This window comes from Pteropus alecto, unplaced genomic scaffold (genome assembly GCF_000325575.1).
Source record: "Pteropus alecto unplaced genomic scaffold, ASM32557v1 scaffold121, whole genome shotgun sequence".
In the NCBI taxonomy this organism is placed as follows: Eukaryota; Metazoa; Chordata; class Mammalia; order Chiroptera; family Pteropodidae; genus Pteropus; species Pteropus alecto.
In genome coordinates, this window is record NW_006434369.1 from 13,993,781 (window position 1) to 14,014,702 (window position 20,922).

At 43.0% G+C, this 20,922-nt stretch overlaps 1 pseudogene; it reads left to right on the forward strand.

Annotated features, from left to right (window-relative positions):
• The first annotated feature begins 13,989 nt into the window (after nucleotides 1-13,989).
• LOC102894383 lies at nucleotides 13,990-16,137 on the forward strand (annotated as a pseudogene).
• Nucleotides 16,138-20,922: the final 4,785 nt, after the last annotated feature.

Genomic DNA, 20,922 nt, shown 5'->3' on the forward strand with positions numbered 1-20,922 from the left:
TCCAACTTACTTTAGAGAAAAGCCTTTGTACATTAAATATGAATTTTATGATGCATATTATACCACAACTTCCCTATAAGCCTCTTAAAAAGATAATCTACACTGGTGGATTGGGTGGGAAATTTTGTATTTTATGTCTTTCACACAGCCTGTTATATGTTTTCATTTCTTCCTATGAAAATCAGGGTTTCCTTGGTCCCCCTCTTAAAAGTCTAATATAATGAAATATATGTACTTTTATAATAATTTTTATAATACTCAACTTTGTAAAGTGTTCACGCATCTATTATTTCATTAGATCTTTACAACAATCCCCAAAATCATGTAGGAAAAATTATATTTCTAGTTAATTCTTCAGATGAGGAAACTGACATAGGAGAGATTAGATGACTATACTACAGGGATGTTAGGGTTAAAACTTTGGGTATAAAAGGAGTTATCTATTTCTGAGTTGCCATTATTACTAAATTATCAAATCTCTCTATATTTATATGAATCTAGATTGTAAAGACAATATATATGTTACATTTTATAAATAAACTATAAAACCTTCTGTTTACACAGCATTGGCCTCTAATACATTAAAATATCTTCTATATAGTAATATTCTTTACATTATCTTTTCATAATAGGTGACCGGATCCCATTATTTTAATTTGATTCTTAATTCTTACCTGGTCTTTATTTTGTTAAATAATTAGAATATTGCCATCATTTTCTTTTAAAACCATATTAACAACTATTGTCCAATGCGGGCATGCTTTAAGCTATTCTTTTTAGTTAGAAAGAAGAAAAAAAAGCCTCATCATAGTTTTTACTTTTTTCACAAATTTTCTTCTTCTTTTTGTTCCTTTTAAATTAAGTCATAGGCTGCAGCATTTGTGGGCTCAACCTCGCCCTGGTGGGTGGGCCATGTCTTGTGAGATTTTTAGTAAGATGAAGGGAAGCAAATCTGGACTAGTAATACTGTTTCCTCAGAGAAAATAGGGAAGTTTATGAAAACTAGCAGTATTTTGGAGCCCACCCTTTTCTTATGACTATTCAATGGTGGAAAGAGATGACTGATGCTAGATACAATTTATGACTCCCAGGGATCTGTTGGTAGCAGCCTCTGTGGGTGGGATGGCTTGTGGAATCAAGGAATGAATTCATTCCAGTGGAACAAACTTGCAGTCTTCACCCCTAAGACCAAGGGACCAGATTCTGATGACACCCAGGCCCTCCCTTGGAACAGGGTTAGTTGCTTTGTCATCAGAAGGTATTGGTAGTGTTGAGTTTTCCACGGAGACCACATTTTCTATCCTCAGCCCTAGGCGTTCTTCCCTTAGATGGTACAAAGTTTTACAAGCAAAATTTTCTGACATGGATACCTCCTCCCCTCTGTTCAGGACATCAGTGCTCTCTGGAGCCAAGTCTCTGCAATCACGAGAGCTGGCCCACTCTGCAGAGACAAGAGAGCCACCTGAATCTTTGGATCTTCTAGGTGTATGTAGGGGACCCTTCATTGTAAGAGAGATTGACTCTTGGCATATTTTCCTTTGGCATGAAAGTTCTTGTTTAAGTTCTTAAGGCAGAGAGAAAGAGATAATAAAATGTTATTGCCGGAAAGAAACTTAAAGATCATTAATTAAAACTAAGCTTTCCATATTTTAAATATCAGGTGTCCTTTCATTGCCAAAAAATTCCTGTGTGATAGTAGTTGTGCCTTTATTAATTCTAGACTAGGGCCGCCCGGTAAAACAACAACAACGACAACAAAATGTGAGCCACCTATGTAACTTTTTCTAATAACCACATTAAAAAGAATAAAAGGAAACATGATTCTTCATAGAAGATATAAAAATGGCCAATAAGCACATGAAAAGATGCTCAACATCGCCAATCATTAGCAAAATGCAAATTAAAACCTCAATGAGCTATCACCTCACAACCATTAGGATGGCAACTATCCAAAACAAAACAAAACAGAAAATAACAAGTGTTAGCGAGGGTGCAGAGAAATTGTAATCCTTGTGCATTGCTGGTGGGAATATAAAATGGTGCAGCTTCTAAAGAAAATAGTATGGTAGTCCTTTGAAAAATTAAAAATAGAGTTACCATATGATCCAGAAATTCCACTTCTGGGAATTTGAAAGCAGGGTCTTGCAGAGAGATTTGTGTACTCAAGTTCATAGGAGCACTATACACAATAGTCGAAAGTTGGAAGCAACCCAACTGTTCAACGGCAGAAAAATGGACAAAAACAAACAAACAAACAAACAAACAAAAACAAAACCATGGTATATACATACAATGGAATATGATTCAACCTTAAAAAGGAAGGAAATTCTGACACATGGATGAACTGGAGGACATTATACTAAGTGAAATAAGCCAGTCACCAAAGGATAAATACCGTTCAACTTCACTTATATAATGTACCTAGAGTAGTCGAATTCATAGAAATGTAAAGTAGTGTGGTGGTTGCCAGGGGTTGGGGGGAGATGGGGGAATGGGGAGCTATTGTTCAATGGGTACAGAGTTTCAGTTTGGGATGATAAAAAAGGTTCTGGAGATTATAACACTATTGAACTGTACACTTAAAAATGGTTATAGTGGTAAATTTTATGTTACGTATACTTTACCACAATAAAAAAAAACCAGATAAGAATAATTTAAAAAATATATCACATCTAGTACTAGAAGATTATCAGTTCACATGTGATCAATACTAAAAACTTATTAATGAGATAGTTCACATTCTTTTTTCATACTAAGTCTTCAGAATCTGTTGTATATTTTACACTTTCAGATTATTGCAATGGTCCCATGTCAAGTACTCAACAGCCACATGTAGTTAATGGTTATCTTATTGGATGTATGCTTTAGACAATATTTGTTGGGAGTATGGCTTCAAGGACCCCTCACATTTGCTTCAGGACTCCCAGTGCCCCCTAAGCCACTGGCTGGGAGCTTGACAGTCCTACTTTGGGCATCTTTTCCCCTTCACAGGCTGAGAGAAACATAGGTTGTAACCTCAAGATGGTGACAGCGAGGTGCTTACTCAGGACAAAACTGGCTCCTGAGCAATCACTCTTAGATATGGTTTAAGGACTAAGGTAAGATTCAGAACACACCTTGCTTGCAAGGTTTACTGATGTCTGAGCAAAACAATAAAGTTTCTAAGAAGTGGCAACATAGAAGGCAAGGGATTTGATTTGGGGATGAGTAGGGCTTGATGCCAGGCAGTCTGGCATCCTTATCACTGTTTTAAAAATGAAGACTTTCTAATATGATCCTTCTTGGATAGCTTAGTTATTTATGAATCAGTTTCCTTCTTTTCTTCCTTTCTTCCCTTTCAAGGGGACTTCTCCACAGTCTATCCATAAGGTCGCTGTCTCTCTTGAAGTGTGATAAGAGCTGCTCCCTTGTCCTTCCCCAGGCCCTTCTATCTCTATTCCCTGTGCTGGTTTGGCAAAGACTGGGCCAGTCCTCCTGGAAAATGGAAGCAGAGTTTGCAGCTGTTTTGCCATGAGTACCCTGATGCCGTGGGGAAGCTGGTTTCTGGAAGGGTTCTTACTGGGAATGTTAAGCCTCCTCCCAGAACTTCTGGCTGTCTGCTCGGGGTGTGGAGGATCTCTGCTGCCGCCATAGCCACTACTACCAATTCCTGTGCTTCCGGAAACCACTCTCTCACCTGCAAGGAACTCGATCTTGCCAATGCCCAGAGGAGACAAAACAGACTGCTGCTCCATGGCCAGGTTAAGGAGACTCTTGTCACGCATGGCTGTCAGCCTTTTGGATGGCAAGACTGGATTTGATTAAAAGTAGATTTTTGCAAGCACCACCCTGCCCACTGGCCAGCCAAACTGTGGAGGAGCAATGTATACATCAAATAAATGTCATTCGCAAAGGTGAGCGGGACTTTGTCCAACCACCTCTAATGGGCGAATCCTGACACGGAGTGTGTGTGGCCTGTGTGTGAGTGTGCATGCTTGTAAGTAAAAGGATGTGAGGTAGAGGGAGAAATGGTTCAGTTTCAGTTCCTATCACAGTTTTACCACCTCAGAGTCCATTTCCTCCTCAGAAAGTCAAGGGAGCAGCTGTCACCAGCCAGGCACAGCCCTGTTGCCTCTGAGTGGTGGCTGGTAAAGGCTGCTTTGTAAGCACAGATGCAGGGCTTGTGTTTCTCAGTCCTGAGAAGGAACAAATTGCTGGGGGCAAGGGGGAGGGGAGGGGAGGGGTGTGGCTGCCTGCCCTTGTGTGTTTTTCTCCTGAAATACTGCTACCCTGGATCCAACAACTTTGGGATCTCCTTGGAAATGCCAAATGTGTGGTGTTGGTTAGGCCTTAGCCTCTGTGATCCTCCTGTATGCTCACCCCTGCAGAAAGAGAAGTGCTGACTGGTGTTACTCTCGTTTTCAAAAACATAGGCTTGTTCAGCTGGCTGGCTCCAAAGAGAACCCTGGGCTGTTTTGATACCAAAACTGGGGAAAATCAGTGATCTGGTGCTTCAGAAAAGTAGCCTCTGTGGCCCCCCATCTGTGCAGAGCGGTATTCTCTCCCAGGCCCAGCTCTGGGGACCAGGCTTTCTGCAGTTTCAGATGCTGGGGTGAGATTTGGAATCAGAGATTTAATACTGCCAGGCCTTCCCCTTCCTCTGATGGCCCTGGATCTCAGGGAGATGATCTGACTCTTCTTCTCCCTGCCCACTTACTCCCCGTCTCAGGCCTCACTGAAGCAGGTTCTCAACACCCAGGCTGCTGTAAGCAGTTATGGCAGACAATCCAAGGCAAACAAGGATAATGGCATCTACGCTGCTTTTATTCTCTTCTGGGATTAATGTCACATGAATAAACAGTCCACAAAGCTTATATTCATAGAAACGCTTGGGATGTGGAATTGGAGCCAAATGGTGCTTGTGGACAGCTTGAGACAAGGGGGCGTGGGGGGTGGGTGGGGTTCTGGTGGGGAGGGAAGGCTGGCGGCTGCCTGCTCAAGGCTTTGGAAGTAGCTGCTTTCGCAGAGTGGCAAGTTAGCCTCAGGATGTGAGAGAGAGCAGGGATTTCATGTGACAATGTCAATGGCAACAGCTGAGCCTGAACTAGATTGCTAGCCTTGAACAAGGGGCTAGGAAAAAATAAACAACACTAGTTAACTGACCTGTCTTGTGGGATTGAGCTGGGCTCATTTGATGTTACATTTGCTCAAGTACTTATGGCCTATAATATCCCTTCAGGGAGCTGCCTTGTGCTAGGTTGAATGATTTTGTATATATTATACAAATATATATATGTGTGTGTGTGTGTGTGTGTGTGTGTGTGTGTGTGTGTGTGTGTGTGTTTATATGAACATATATATATATGTTCAGGTATATATATATGTACCTGAAGCAAATATGGCAAAATGTTAGAGCTAATAAGCTAATTGCTGGGTACCTAGGGCTTGGCTATATTATTTCTGTACTTTACTACATATTTTAATTATTTTGTAATTCAGAAAAAAATTATATTTAAAATGAAGGAACTAGGTATTTTTTATTTTATCCAGTGGAAGCTGTTTTGGATGCCATGCCGGGGACTCTCCCTGTTAAGATTCCAGGCAGGGCCAGGAATGCTGGCTTCCTTGACAGCTGGGTTTTGCACTCTTCTCCCACCAGCTCCCCTTGCACCTTAGGAGGGCAGCAGCACCTTCCTGAAGTTAGCATACCAGGAGATCATGGTCCTGGTATTCCCACATCCTCACAGCTCAGCCAAATCCAGGGCAAGCAAAGTAGCGGGGCAGGAACCATGCAGCCTCCGTGTGCCTCTGCGGCTGTCTGGGAACATCCAGGATGAACCATGGAGAAGTCATCGTAATCTCTCCTTTTTGCAAAGAGTTGGGAACACAGACCTGCCTGAAGCTGGGAGGAAATCTAGCTGTGGAAAGCTCCAGCTGAGCTTTAGGGCCTGGGCTTTTCTGGGAATAGCTGTTCTGGGAAGTGCTCGGCTCTCCAGCCACCGGCCTGTGGGACTGTAGGGTCTCATGGAGCCCTGAACACTCAGTGGCTCCTGGGGTAGTGAGGGGTACCTCTGACCAGGCCTGCAGAGTTGCCCTCCCAGCACACAGGCCTGCTGCCGAGAAAGGGGCCCATGGCTCAAACACTAAGAGAAGGTGGCCGGCAGCCCAAGAACTGGTAAGACTGGTTTCCAGTGCTGGCAGCCACTAGGAGATGCCAGGAGGACACAGTTAGGAGAAGCATTTGGGGTGGGCAAAAGGCAGAGAAGCTGCTATCAATTTACAAGGCACTAGAAAAGCTTCTGGAATCTCCTCTATTTCTGGTTGTGTCCTCTGGATATTTTATATTCAGGATATGATCGTGAAATGTGGTGACCTTTGTGCTGAACTGTGGGAACGTCAGAAATAAAATTCAAGTGCCACGGTCCCCTCAGAGAATTCCCGTGGGTCTAATTTTACTCTAAACCAGAACTGGAAAAGTTAAGATCTCCTAAACATTTTGAAGCCTGTGAGTGTGGCTTGGATTAAAAAAGAAGTATTCCTTTTACAGGGGAATTTTATTTTTGTTGTCGTTGTCGAGTTATTTATTTTTTAAGTCAAGGCTTGTAGTATAGTTACTACAGCATCATACAGCATCATATAAAATGTTTTCTTTGAGTACAGCTGTTTCAGTCCCTGGGAAACCAATGCCATCATTTAGGGTGTCACAACTTTAAACAGTCGAGTCCTCTGTTCTGTCAGGGCAATTGAGAAGTTGATTCCATTTGCTACTCCTGAATAACAGCCCTGCAATATTTTTGAGGAGAGGCAAGGATTCATTTGCCTGGACTATTTGTCAGTGGTTTTGAAGACAGGGAACTGTTTTTTTAAATTTTTTTTATTTTTAAATTTTATTTATTTTTTAATTTTTTTTTATGAGAACATTTGTCCCACCTTAATTTGCAAAGGATAAAAAAAAGTAGCCACCATGAAGCATGATAGAAAAGTAATTGGTTCTTGTGGAACACATTGTTTGTGATAGAATTTCTTCTACATAAAAACACTTTAGAAAGATTTTCCAGTTGTCTCATCTGTTCACGTCATCTCCACGTCATGTTGTTTTTAAAGCCCACCGAGAGGAGATGTTACACACACCGGCACTTGGAAGGATCCCACTCTCCGAGGTCCCTTCCCTCCCAGAGTCTAAATTATCTGCTATATGGAAGGATGTGCCACTCCTTACTTCTTCACCCAGAGGAAAGTCCCTGTGGCCCATTTTCTGTGCAGTGCTTTTCCACTCTTTCATAATCTATTATTGTGACCTTGAGATGCAGAGAGAAGGCTTTGGCAGGGCACGCTTCACGTGGAGCCAGCTCTGCTGGCATCTGTGCCCTGGTACCACATGCCTGTCGTTGTGGCTGCTGGGTTTTCCTGAGAGTACACTCCTGTGCCATCATCCTGCATCTTGGCAGTGGGGTCAGGGGCTGCAGGACCCTGGAGGCCAAAAGGACTCCTGTCAGGCTCCACGAGAAGTGCCATGTTCCCAGGAGGCTGGCTCGACAGAGAACCTGTGCCTGAGAGAAAGGGTGGTGTGTGTGTGTGTGTGTGTGTGTGTGTGTGTTAAAGAAAGGCAGAGAGAGAGAGAGAGAGAGAGAGCACGCAACAGAGCTAAAACAGAGATCAAAGAGAAGTTGCTTAAAAAGTAGATTTAAAGTTATTTTTTTCAAGGACTGTCCCTGATAGATTTGATTCTTATAAAAATCAGTTTTAAGAACTGTACACTCAATGTACGACAGTTTATTCTTAAACGAAGACACTGATGCTATGAGAGCAATACTGGGGAACAGAAGACAGACCCCAGAAGGTCAGAGAGGAGGAGGGGAGCTGTGAGAAGGAGGCACAGCGATGAGAGTGAATGCAGCAAACGCGTAGACTGGTCGGGAGTTCAGGGCCAGGAGCACCGTGTTCCTCACTTTGGTCCTCACGCTCACTGCCCTTTTTCCCCAGTCTCGTCTTTCCTTCCACTTCACCCTGGTTCGCTCTGGCAGATGCTCCTGCCAAAGCTTACTTCATCAGATGAAATGAAGGGGAAATCTGATTCGCCACTAATTGGACTTACTGTAGGCAATTAGGGTTAAGCTGACATGAGGGAACTATCAGAGACTGGGATTTTCAGTGTTTTTTCAAAAAAGCATATTCCTGAGAATGTCTTCCAGAATTCAGAAAACTGATTTTCAGTATCAGGATTTTAAATCTCTTAATAACAAGATACTGGAAATAGCCAGTGCATGCATTGCCATTATATATATGGCATATATGAAGTTAATGACATATATAGTATATGATATATATAGTATGTGGTGTATATAACACATAAGGTGTATATATAGTACATGATGTGTATATATGGTATTTGGTATATGAATATATATGTGTATAAATATGTGTTTATATACGTATTCAGGTAAATAAGGGCATTTAATAACACGTGCACAGGTGTTCCCTTTTTATTTTCTAAATTACCTAATCTTTAATTTCTGTCTATAATCAATCATTCACGGGCAAAGAGGGCATTCTCATTTCTTCCTTGAAAAGAGTTTTCCACTGGCATTGGACTCCCAAGTGTTTTCTACCATGTTCTCTTAAGCCCTTGTAATGAAGCTTTGCTGTGCCAGTTTTCAAATCTTAGACCTAGTACTCAAAAACAGATGCATCTATTTCACTGACTGATCCAGCTGGTCATTTAATCCTTCATTAAATGAATTAAATCATTATTCAACAAACATTTGGTGATTGCCCACTCTCTGGAAAGTCCTGTGGATACTGCAAATGTGCTGTGTGTGTGTGTGTGCGTGTGTGTGCGCGCGTGTGTGTCTGACACTCTGGGGCTTACTGTTCACAAGGTGACACACAAGCATAGGCACACATTCCATTTAGGTGCTTATTTCAACTCTCAGTATTGGGCCACATAAATAATTCCTCAAACCATTTATCCCCAGGCCGGAGCCAGCCACCTGCTTTCGTTACAGCAACTGCCATTTATGTGTTTGTTTCTGGTGCTCAGTGACCCCAAAGAGAGCTGTTGAGGAGAAATGAACGCAGACACATGGTCCTCATCTGTGAGCAGCATTCTGCAGGACTATGGAGAAGGGTATGTCCTAGGGAGGTGGTATGTCCTAAGGAGAACGGGGATGGATGACCAGGAAGCTGCTCAGGATATAACATCTCCCAAACTTTTCCCTGACAAACGCAGTCTCCTCTGCTCTCCGTGATTCCTTCCGGATACTTCAGGTGGAGTGTACATCTTCGATGGCAAACTGTTGTCTGCATTAGCTTGCTCGAGCAGTGGCCCGTGTCTGAGACCTGCGATGTTGCACATTCAGAGCTGTGTCCTATTCATGATCTAGGATCACAGGATTGCCCCCATCACTGCCCCCAGGCTGATGTGCAGACCCTCTCAAAGTGGAGCATTCGGTGACCAGGAAATCATGGGAAACATGTGAGGTAGAGCAGTAGCTGGGAACCAGAGCCCCGGACCCTGCCCATGGTCACGTCACCTCCCTGGGTCTTAGTTTCTTCCGCTGATGTGAGGGGTTTGACTAGAGTAGCTCTGGGACTTCCTAGCTCTAATCCTTATGTTTACGTGGAGCATGTTGGCCTTCCTTCTACTTGGGGAAGGGTGAGGCCTTCCTCCGGGTCCCAGGCAATCATGTGTGCAGATGCCGGTGGTCCAACCTGGACAAAAGGCTTATATGCCCAAATAATCTGTGCAGGAATAGCCTTGATTCTCAGGACTAGTAAGTATAACTGCTGGAGAAAATTGTAATGAAGAAACACCCTTCACTGAAAAACCAGAAATGCTCCCTGAATCTCTTCTGGGTGCAGGACACGCAGTGTGTGTGTGTGGAGCGGGGGGTGGCGGGGAGGCAATGAGAAACATGGGACAGGGCTAGTCCTACAGGGGCCTGCAGTCTGATAGAGCAGCAACTTGTCTTATTACTTCACTGACTCCAGTCTCAGAGAGCAGATCTGCCCTTGTTTACCTATGCAGACGTTGCCGGTATCAGCAGAAGCATGAAAGCAGACAAGGGGTGCTTTTTGCCTTTCCAACTGTCAGCCTCTCTGCTAACTTCCTGTATTCTGTACTGTCATGTTTATTGGTCCATGTGAAAGACATCTTCCTTCCCTTCCTCATGGTTAATTTGTGTTTCAAGGCTCACCATTAAAGTGGTCTCACTCGTCTTTTTGTTTGCAATTTGCATTACTGCCCTGCCCACACCTTTCCCTTCAACAAGACCTAACTTTTTGCTGCCTGCCTCTCACTGTGGTCATTCATCCTTCACACTCAACTTTATGGGTGCTGAGCAATATCACTACCCACTTTTTTCAGATCATTCATCCACACACACGCACACACGTGCACACACAGTAAGTCCTCCTTGTCCACAGTTTCAAATACCTGTGGTCAATCATAGTCTGCAATATTAAATGGAAAATTCCAGAAATAAACAATATATAAGTTTAAATTGTGCACCATTCTGAGTAGCATGATGAAATCTTGCACTGTTCTACTCCATCCCACTCAGGAAGTGAATCGTCCTTTTGTCTACCAAATCCATGCTGTACCCGCTCATTGGTCACTTACTTAGTGGCCAACTTGGTTATCAGATCTACTGTCGAGGCATCGCAGTGCTTGTATTCAAGTAACCCTTACTTTACTCGCTAATGGCCCCGAAGTACAAGAGTAGTGTTGCTGGCAATTTGGATGTGCCAAAGACGAGCCTGTAAACTTTATCATAGGCACACATGTATTGAAAAAACTTTGTGTAGTTTAGTACTATCCATGATTTCAGGCATCCCCTGGGGATCTTGGAACCTATGCCCCATGGATAAGGAGGGACAGGAGGGACTGCTGTCAGTCTGTCTGTGTATGTATGTATGTATCTATTTATCTATCTATGTAATTTCTATGAATTTATGTGCATGTGAGAAAGAGATCAGAGATTACAAGATTCTGTCTGGCTAATGCACTGCTCAGCTATATCTAGGTGCTCATAGGAAAATTTCCTCCTATAGATGGATATGTTTTGAGAGAAAAAAATACTTCCTAAAAGAAGGAACCAATGCAGACCAACTTTATAAGAGTCCCTAACTCTAGCTAATTGGGACTTCTGGTAGATTGTCTTAACTTAGAGATAGCTAAGCCAGTGGCCACTACATCATTCCCTTCTTTTTGATGAATGATATCTCCATGGTTTTCTAGGATTTGCAGTATTACTAAAGTGCATCCCAAACAGGGTGCCATTATTCAATCTATTCTGGGAATTCTTTTCAGTGTCCATTTTCCTCGCATCTATTTTATCCAAATATCTATGTTCAACTACTATATTTCATTGTTTCTATGATATATAGTTTCTTATTTTCACATTTCTGAGGTTGGAATCATTTAAAATCAGTGAGGTGTCATAACTTGTTAAGGTTTATTTCTTTGTTGGTGGCACACCAAATGAGGGTACTACTGACTGTATTTTAGATTTGCAGGAATATTGCATGTAGGAGCCTTGAGGGATCCTTAATAAGTGAGAGGGGTTTTAATAATTCCCTTCCCAACTAAGAGGAAGATGCAAGCATCCTATTTAAAAAAAAAGAAAAAAAAAAAGGCTCCTTTTCTATCAAATCAGAAATCTTCCAGGTGCTGTTGTCTACTCTATACCAAACCCACATGACTATCTTGGTGGCTGAGGCTTCAGTCCTTTGCCTCCTACCTGGTGTCTTTTTGTGCCTGGGTTTCCACTTAACTCTGGTAGGGCTGTCTGTCTGTCTGAATCCTGGCTTCACTTCTAGACTGTCTCTTGGCTCCGTGCTCTGCAGTCTACAGACATTTTCATGCCCACGGGCACTCAATCATCTCCCAGACTCCGGTCAAGCAGAGACCGAGCCTGCTCACTTACCAGGGAAAGGATTTCTGGTGGAGAACCAGACTGTGATTTTACTTTTGTATCCTCAGCACTTTGCACAGTTACAGGGACCTAGGAAGGGCTCAAGAAATGTTTATATGATAAATTTATGAACTAACAGATTCGTTACTTTTATCTACATGCGACATATAGGTGCATAACATCTATTTCTTGTGTATTTTTTCCTTGTTACCATGACGAGGAGCTGTAGCGCAGAGCCATTCCCTAGCAGGGCTGTGGCATCTGGTCTCAAGGGCCGTTTGCTGACTTTCCTTTAGATGTGGTGGTTTTGTCTTTTCTTTCTTTTTCTTTTTTTTCCTGTTCCTTTGCCTGGGATGGACTGAGGTTAGCTTTGTTGGGGTGGAAGGTGAGGCGTACATGTCTCATCTCTCTGTTTAGGCATAGCCTCATACCTAGCCTAGCCCTGAAATTTCCAGTTCGCCTAGGGCAGGTCCAAATTTGTGGCTGAAGGCTGAGCTGGAGCCAGGTAAAGCTCCACAGGTGTTCGCTTTCCAGCTTAGTCTAGATGAAGGCTGTTCACATCTGTCAAATGCGTGGGATTCAGTCCTGGTTCCTTATTTGGGTCAGGTTCACCTCTGCCTTTGACCCAACCCCTTTGTAAAGGTGTATCTCTTCACCTGATTAACTTTCTCACTGAGGGAAGCTATCAGCTGTTAGGATAATTGAGCTTCCCTGTGAATTGAGCACTTTTTTACTACACCGGAGGGCAAAAGAACACTAGGAGGCAATGTCTCTGTCTACTATCCCCACCCCAACCCTACTCAGCCACATGCTGAGAAGCAGGACTAGCCATGTAATATACTTCTTATATAATGAACTGGTTCGTTCATAGTGATAATGGATTATATTTCATGAATATTCACTCATATCCAGATTTTGGTGTACTAGTTCAGATTTCTTCTAAAAACAGGTCTACCTGTTTTTCTTGAGGTATTTGTAGAAGTGCTAGTCTTTATTTTTTTTCTTTAGGGGCTGTGGTGGGAGCTCCGTGTGTAACATCCACAAGTGGGTGCAGTGTTAAGGCATTTGCAGTGGTGTGCCGTATGGATTCCTGTGAGCTGGTTTCTAAATAATCAGAAATTTTGCTAGCTGGTCAGCTACAGCAGGCGTATTTTCACCAAAGAAATAGGCCGATGCTACATCAGGGCTTTCTCTCCCCTCCTTTGTGGAGCCAGTTAACCAGCATACCACTGAGTCTGACTCTGAATGCAGCAGCCTGGGAGGTGTCGTGGCTGATTATCTCACTTTTTTTTTTTTAAGTTGTGAATTTTTATCAAGAAATAGATATTCACAATGGGACAAGACAAGAAGCATGCAATTAGGATATGGAATAGTCCATAATAAGGCGAAGAAGACTCATGTGGTGAAAACTACAGCAGCCTCCGTGTAGGAGATGACCTTGGTTCTCCTAGTTTAATTCTCTTTCCAAAGAGAGCACCCATCATACACTGCTGCCTTGAGTGATCAGCTAAGAACTTCTCCTTTGACCTTGTCCAGAGATTTGTCCTTGACCGAAGGAGGCCTACCTTGTCACTTCTCCTCTCTTCCCCCCGCCCCCCCGGAGGGCACAAAAACCAATCTCTTGCCTCGAGGTGAAGTAGCTGTGTGAGAGTTATAGGCTGCTAGTATTTAAGCCATTAGCATCTTTCAATTTTTTTCTAATAAAAGGCAATCAGGCAAATACTTGAGGATTAAACAAATCATTAACTTTATAGTGAAACCAAACAAGTTAGATGTTTCCCTTCAGTTTTCTTTGTGGAGCAAACCCTGAAAGCACTCATTTCAGAGAAAGAGCTGAAAGCAAAAAGGAGAACTCCTCACCCCCTTTCTTCCGCTTCCACTGCCAATGCCCAGTGGACACAAGTTCTGGTTTGAAGCAATGAGAGCTTCTTATATTTTCTTATCTACTATTGTCAACAATCCTATACCCAGTGCAAATCCCTTGCTCCAGCCTGACTCACACAGAAGGCACAGGGCTCTCTGGCAAAGAGATGCAAGGGTGAGCCCCTGAGGAGGTGGCATTGACTGAAGAATGAATAGCTGGGAGGACGCAGACATGCTAACCCTCACAGGAAGAGGAGAGCTAAGGCTCTGCAACTCACTGGAGGAACAGAAGGAAAGCCAAAGTGACAGCCCCAGGTGAGGGAATGGGAGTGGGTGGGTGAGTAGGGGGAGGAGGCCAGAAGATCCCGGCCACAGTGCAGCTCTTTGGACCCTTGTCAGTCAGGGTGAAGAGTTAGGATTTTTTTCTAAGTATAAAAACCCTGAGGTCCTTCATCTTTGTACAGTCAACTGCCAATAAGTGACCTCTGGAGGACCTCCAGGCATCCTGAGGCACAAATATATTTTTCATTAGAGTGACTAAAACTGATATTTCTTAACGTATATGAAATGGATCACTTAGACAAACAGTACAAGATATCATCCTCTTTTCCTCCTCTCCAAGTTGCTTATACATCTAAATGATCTCAGGGGCTGTGTACATTGCAATGTTTCAGTACATCATTGTGGTTAAAGTTAATGTGCCAGAATTTCCTTCTTTCAGACCCACCCATTCTTGTCTCTCATAGGCACACCCCTGAAACTGACACTGAACCTGAAATCTCTGTGTTCCAAGTTCACCATCAGTTTCAAATATCACCCAGTGTCAGGTCTACCCAAAAGGAAGGAAGCCGTGGGTATTGGGACCTTGGGGGAGGGGACAAGAGGCATCACACCACCATGTGAGGCTGTTCTTCTCAGCTGGCTGAAGGGAAAGGCAAGACAGAATTTGTTTCCAAGGCTCTCATACTCCAGAAATGGACTTAGAATCTCCAAAAAAGTTGATTTTTATCTAGGTGAGATGATAGAGAATGTCTGATGGAATTATACTCTTTGATTCAGTCAGTGGTTGCTATTGAAGTCAGACAGTTTCAGATAATTTTTTTCTATTCATTTTACTTTCTCTTCCATCAAGATTACTTATCATATGCCTCTCACATACTCAGTACCATTCTTGGGCTGGGGAGACCAATGTAAGAGACAACATTTTCTGGGCCAGAGAGGGCAATGGACTGATAAACGCTTATGTGCTGATAAAGGTATGACAGCTCTTAAACGCATGTTACCTAATGCTTTAAGGAACATTTCTGACAGAAGGGCATCAGATATGAAATCAGTCTGGTCTGCCAGATTAAGTAGTCCTCATGTGAGCTTTTGAGAGTTGAATCTAAGAGGCCAGTCCCTGAAAAAACTTAAATACTATTTTCATGAGTTTTACTGTTAGTTTGGAGGTTTTGGAAGCCATAAATTAAGTAAGAGAATGCATGACACACATTTTGAAAATGTGACACTGACTATGATCAGGGGGGAACAGGGGTGAAGGGTTTAGTTATCATTGCTGCACAATAAATTACTTCAAAACCTAGTGACTTAGAGCAACAGCACATTTTTATTTGGGTCAAGATTTCTGGAGCTGCAGAGCTGAGAGGTTCTGGCTCAGAGTCTCCCACGAGGTTGCTATTAAGATGCTGGATGAGCTCAGTCAGACAAGCCCAGAGATGCTTCTGGAAGTAACATCACAAAAGCTGCCCAAGAAGAACTCCAAATTCAGTTCGAACTTGTATTGGTTGGTGACAGTGGGACTGGAAAAACTACATTTGTGAAATGTCATCTGACTGGTGAATTTGAGAAGTACGGAGCCACCTTGCGTGTTGATGTCCATCCCCTTGTGTTCCTCACTGACAGAGGACTTATTAAGTTCAATATATGGGAGACGACTGGTCAGGAGAAATTTGGTGGACTGAGGGATGGCTATTACATCTAAGCCCAGAACACCATTATGATGTTTGATGTCACTTCAAGAGTTACTTACAAGAATGTGCCTAACTGGCACAGCGATCTGGTACGGTATGCCCAGCGTGCTGCGTGGCAATGAAATGGATATCAAAAACAAAGAGTTAAGGCACAATCGATTGTCCTCCACCGAAAGAACAATCTTTAGTACTACGACTATGACATTACTGACAAAAGTAACTACAACTTTGAAAAGCCCTTCCTCTGGCTTGCTGGGAAACTAATTGCAGACCCTAACTTGGTATTTGTTGCAATGCCCGCTCTTGCCCCACCAGAGTCTGTCATGGACCCAGTTTTGGCAGCACAATATGAGCCTGATCTAGAGGTTGTTCAGACAACTGCTCTCCTGGATGAGGATGATAACCTGTGAGAAAGTGAAGCTGGAGCTCAGTGGCAGAAGTCTAGTTCTGTAGGTAATTGTCCTGTGATGTCAGAGGCACAGTGTGTTTGCCACTTCATTATATGGCTAAGCCAAACATTTGCTTAATCTTTGGGATGCTGAAGGAGATGAATCAGCCTCAGGGTGAATGTGGCAGTTAAAAAATACCTTCAGCTTTTGGACCTGCATATTTGGCTGTTTTGGAATACAGTTGTTTCCTTATTGAGTTTCAGATATAAGACTGCTGCTGTCCCATCACAATATTCAGTGGTGAAATCCTGTTCGTTACTGTCATTCTCATTTCTTTTTGTTTAGAATCAGAATAAAGTTGTATGTCAAATATCTAAGCAAGTGAACTCATCCCTTGTTTAATAAGCGTTTTAAAACCATTAATAAGGAAAATCGTGTCTTTACTATTATCATTTAATTTAAAGTCTATTAGGTTAAACTCTTCCTATGTCTTTATTTTCTGTACATTTGAATCATTTCACATAAATGATATGGCAGGTCAGCAGTATTTTATTTGGTAAGTTAAGAGATGTAAATATTGTCAATACAGTTAAACTAAAATAATGTGTACCTCACCAGCCTTTCGGCCTGGTGGTGTCACCTTGAGAAGAGCTTGTTGAAGATTTATGTGACCCGTCAGAATAACAGTGGTATGTGCTTCAGACATTTGAAATAGGTATTTAAAGAATTATAGTTGCTTTTATTTTATGGCAAAATTAACCATGTGATAATAAAGGGCTTTTAAAAGTCAGACGAATGAAACCATACTAATGATAGCAAGAGCTTGAGGGAAGTCTCATCTGTTAAAAATATATAAACTATGCATTTATTTGCTTTGTTTTAATGTTACATGTTTAATGTAAAGTTGATATGCTAAGACGTTCCATATTTACCCCCCGCTTTCAAGTACTCCCATGCTTTAAAGATGCCAAAAATTAAGGATTTAAGTAAGATGTACCACAGCTTTAATGACTTTTCTTCTGAATGATTTTTGTGGACAGTGCCAAGACATATACATAATAACCAGGAATACTACTACAACAGAAAAGTAGATCTTAAAATGCTTTAGTAATGTGAAACAGACTGCACAACTTTGATTAAATTGACCATTTATCTTCTGTATGGTTTCCACATTTAAAAATGGATTGGGTCCGTCTGGCCTGAGTTTGATCCCAATGACACTATACTGTAGCAATTAGGAGTCTTAAAAATAAGAGCCATTTTGCTATAGTTCGATTTATCAAAGTTCTTTAGATATCCAATTTTCCTTAAATGGTTACTTTCTTACCTAAAAAGTTAGAAAAGGATCACTTAATACAAATGGTAGAATTGCATAAATTTCACCTCACTAAGATTAAATAAACTGGTGTCAGTAGGTTAAAAAAGAAAAAAGATGCTGGCTGAGGCTACAGCTACTAGAAGGCCAAAGTGACGAACTTTCACAGCTGCCAAGTTGGCGCTTTGTCATTAGCAGATCATCAGTTCCTCTCCATGTCAACCTATTGGCTATGAGAGTGTCCTCGTGATACAGCTGCAGGCTTACCCCAGAACGGGCGATCCAGGAGAGTGAGGCGACAGTGGCTGTTATGAACTGCATATTTTTGTCCCCTCTCCAGTTCATGTGTTGAAACCCTAACTCTCAATGTTATGGTATTTGGAGACAGGGACTCTAGAAGATAATAAAGTTAAATGAGGTCATGAGGGTGGGGCCCTCAATTGACAGGGCTGGTGCCCTTACAAGAAGAGGAAGAGACAAAAGACCTTTCTGTCTCTGTCATATGAACACATGGTGAGAAGGCAGCTGTCTACAATCCAGGAAGAGAGCTCTCACTAAAAACCAAATCTACTGTGGCCTTAAAGGAGCCAAGAGGAGAGTGTGAGTTCTTGTACTGAACACAGCTGGAAGGTCTGGTCGATGGCTGGATTTGGTGATATGGAGGCCATCAGTGACCTTGGCCAAAATGTTTCAGTAGAGTAAGGGAAGGTCCGATTGGATTGAGTTAAGGAGTGAATATTTGGAAAGACGTAAACCGTGTTGACATTCTTTTGAGAAGGTTGGCTGTGATAGAAGAGGACAATAACTGGAAGTTAAAAAAAAGTTTTTTTAATACCTGTGGGAGGGAGGGCTGCAGTGAAGAGAGAGGGAGTGAAAAGAGGGAGTGAGAGGAGTGAGAGAGTTCAGTGAGGGAGTGAAGTCCTTGAGAAGCCACCTGCCTTTGATCTTTGGTGGGATACTTTCTCTTCTCTGATAGAAAGGAAGAAGATGGAATTGGGTGCTCATGATGGGGATCTGTAGATTTGGGGTTTCTCTGGGGCATCTCCTGTTTTTCTTATGAATTATAAATCTAAGTGGTACTTGAATTTGGTCACATATTAGAATCACCCGTGGGAGCTTTTAAACCTCTTTGACGCCCAGGCTCACCTCTCAGACTCATCACATTAGAATCTCTGGGTTGGACCCAGGCATCAGTCATTTTTAAAGTTCCCTACATGAGGCCAGAGTGCAGTCTGGGTATAGGAGAGTCACTGCTGGAGGGAACTGGGAGGAGATGTGGGTGGTGGTGAGTGACCGTGGGATCAAACTGTGGGAGCGCAGCGTAGGCCACTTGGCAGGGCTGCCAGACAACATGAGGCCCTTTAGAGGCAGGTGATTGTTCATTTCCTGTGGTGACTGTCTGCTTGGCTACGTGGTTACCTCCAGCAGAGCTACCTGCTCAGTTCCAGGTTTGATGATGGTAGAAGACATAACTTTTGTGCCTTCATTTCATTATCTGAAAAATGGACATAATGGTACCTACTTTAAAGGACCAATGTAGAAGTAAGTGAGATAATAGGCATAAACGCCTAACACAGCTCATAGCATATGGTAAATACTTCATAAATGGTCACTATTAACATCAGTAAATACTCCTCTTGACTCGATTTTAAAATGTGAGTAGGAGAGCTGTGAGATAGAGCTATAAAGGCGTGTTTGTAGAGAGAACTTGTTTAATAGGCCGTGAGGACTTTGGAGGGATTTTGAGCGCGGGTGACTTAGAGTCTGCTTTTGAAATCCTGGGAAGAGAGTGAATTGGGGACCCATGGGCAGATCTGGCTGCTTTGACTGTCCTCGTAGGGCCACACGGTGCAGTGTTCTGCTCAGACTTTGTTTTGCCTTCTTTCTTTCCTGGTACATTTTGGCCAGTGCATAGTTTGGGGAGCAGATGGTGCAGGATTACTGCTCCATCCCTGGGTCTGTCTGAGCTGTACATAACAATTAGGCACAGGGAGATCTAATGCTCTGTTCACTGGCAGGGCGCATTCTTCAGGGGTACCTGTTTTTGATTGTTCTGATCATTCCTGTTGGCATATCATTATGACTGGCTACTGACTGCACAGACAAGGAGCGGCACATTTTTCTAAACTGGCTCCAGTATGGTGTTCTCCGTCAGATAAAGAGAACATCCCTTGTTCTGAGATGGGGTTTTGTTGGAACCATGTTGAATATGAGATAAGTCATTTCCAGAGAGATGCACCTGCTCAGAGCAGCTTCTTATCTTTGGCATGCAGTCTCCATGATTACTTTGGTTAGTCCTATTGAAGATTCTAGGTATGTGGTGAGAAGGAGCTCATGTGTCCTGCGCCACTGCTTTTGTTGGTGGCCATGTTGCTCACAGAGACTACAATTATCAGCACTCATTGCATGTTAGTCCTGGCCACAGCTCTGTTAATAATGACGCCCCAGACACCCTCCTATGCCTCCCCCAGAAATACTCCTTCTTATCTTCCAGCAAACTGGCAGGTTGCCACCCAGGCCTTGACTCAGGCAAATGCTTTATTTCAATGCAGTAGTGGTAATCTTTTCGTTCCTGGTGGTTTCTTTACACCATTATGAGACAGAAAAAGCAAGATCTCTAGCAGAAAGCCACCTCACTGCTCATTCAGCCAGTGACCAGAACCCTGGCAAGATCGAGGGTTTTGTCAGATGGGAGCTGTGGTAGTGCATAAAAAAAGTGAAACCAGATGTTCGCCCCTCCAGTTGCTTCATATCCATGCAAAGGCTTGGAAGAGAGGTTGTAAAAATGTCACAGACCTTGAATCCTGAGGCCCAGATTTACACACCATGTAACCTTGTACCATAAATCCACCACCCTCACTGGAGCATCAGCTTCCAAAGGGTCAGAGCCCAGCTGTGGTGTTGAACAGAGGCGGTGGATGGTGCTGGCGGGACGAGGGAGGGAGTACAGCGACGAGGAGCCTGGCTGGGGACCAGTGATTGCTTTTCAAGAATTTTAAAGTGGGCAAAAGATTTTTACAAGTTTGGCTTGGAGTTTGTCCTTCTTAGGAGATAAGCCAAATTCTATTTTGCATTTTAGCCTGAAAGGAAACTTGATTTCTCTTTGGAAAATATTGGCAGAGGCAAGAGAATTCAGTGGGAGTGGTACTCATATAAGCCGAGTTTCCACTGCAGGATGAAGTGCTTTCAGGTAAAAGGAGAGGTGAACAGGGGCCAGACCCCTCTCCCTCCCCTTCTCCCTGCCTGAGGAGGCCACCCTCTGGAAGCTGGCACTTACCCTGAGTGTCATGGGAAGCCATCCAACTTTGGCTTTATGAGGAGTCCATCTGCTTTGTGGAGAATAAATTATGGAAGTGGGGGCAAGAATGAAAGAAAGGAGATGACTTAGGAGGCTGTTGTACAAGTCCAGGCAGATGATGATGGTGGCTTGGATGAGGTGGAAGCTGTGAACATGGAGAACGGCAAATGGGCTCATAGGTCTGGTGGCGAGA